The following is a 1,593-nucleotide window of genomic DNA, read 5'->3' on the forward strand; positions in this document are numbered from 1 at the left end:
TTGTCATTGGTTGCTAGGAAACGTTCTCAGCATACTCAACAAATCAACAAATGTGACACATATTATTAACTTCCTTCTACGCCTGACTAATAATAATAATAATAATAATAATAATAATAATAATAATAATAATAATAATAATAATTTTGTTTAGGTTTCTTTAAATGGCACTCAGTTGGTTTTTTGGACTTGAACTTTTTCTGAAATACCTTTGAATCTTCGAAGATTAAATCCTGCCATTTGCAAGAAAGATATGTTTACTTATTAGACTATGTCTTTACAGCTATTTGTTGTTACACTACCGAGTGTGGAGAGCCTGAGTACCTAAAGATAGGCCAAACACCCTTGTTTCTTGTTTGAATAAAGCTTCAAGCTGGCATTTCGGAAATCCTCAAGAATAAAGAAATGACTGTAATGTACGCACCTTGGTAGCCTTCCTATAAGGTTCAGGGCATCTGCTGTTTCAGTATTTTGGGTTAAATTCCCTGACACTAAGTGGATTCCTGTGCACCATATATTACTCTTCAAGTCTCAGTTTTCAAGAGGGAGTAGAACTGGGAACTGAGAACTGGAGGTGGGCAGATGTCCTTACTGTGAGTAAATGCAGCAGTTTTCTAGGGAACTGTTCAAAGCAAGGAGAGCATCTCCAAGTAAGGGGAAGAGAAGAGAAGTGATAAAATCTCTTTTCATCTGTTTTGTAGCTAAGAAGTACAACAAAAGTTAGCGCTTTCAAGACCTGTCCTCTGTAAATGAACCTTATAGCTCATCTATCTAGGACTACAGGTGTGGTTCCTAGGACAAAGAGAGATTGTCAAACATTCAACACTTAGCCACTATTGAGTCCTGTTCAAAAACCTGGAGTCAGGATGGTCTATCTTTGTCTTCGAAAATTGTAATTAAAAACCATCAATGGTTTACAGCACCTGCTGTAAGATTTGCCAATTGATATTTGAAGGAAGATTCAGAAAACAGCCACAGTGATAATGAAATGTACTATTCCACCAGCCCATGGTACTGATATTAAACGCATTTTTTTTGTGATTTATTCTTCATCTGATATACATGGAATGAAACCAGTTATGAGCATTTAAAAGTAAAAAAATGTATTGTAAATCTGTATCTACTGTACATTCTCATTCACAACTAGTTGTAATTAAGCTTTAAGAGATAGTGTTGTGATTCATAGTACCTAGAAACAAGCTTTACAATTAAAAATAAGAGATGAATGTCAGCTGATGCACAAAAGAAATTAAACACTCACACCTAGTCGATTATATCTCTATATTTAACAGCTAAAAAAATACATAGAAAAGTAGAACCAAAATGCAGTCAAGAGAATCATTATAATCTTCAATATGATGCATGGCACACTGGTAAAGAGAAATCATGGTGAATTTAGTCATTTGCAATCCACACAATCCAGGTTTGAGGCATGTATCCAATCACCCTCTGCGTAGACAGTTATGGGATGGACCAGCAGTGGGATAGTGGACCAGTAGCAGTCTCCTGTCGATGGAATTGGCACATAAGTCTCACAGATGCTCTACTGGACTCTGATCATGATAAAAATCTGGACATGGAAAGACCTTATGA

Source organism: Lepisosteus oculatus, chromosome 6 (genome assembly GCF_040954835.1).
Source record: "Lepisosteus oculatus isolate fLepOcu1 chromosome 6, fLepOcu1.hap2, whole genome shotgun sequence".
Taxonomy (NCBI): Eukaryota; Metazoa; Chordata; class Actinopteri; order Semionotiformes; family Lepisosteidae; genus Lepisosteus; species Lepisosteus oculatus.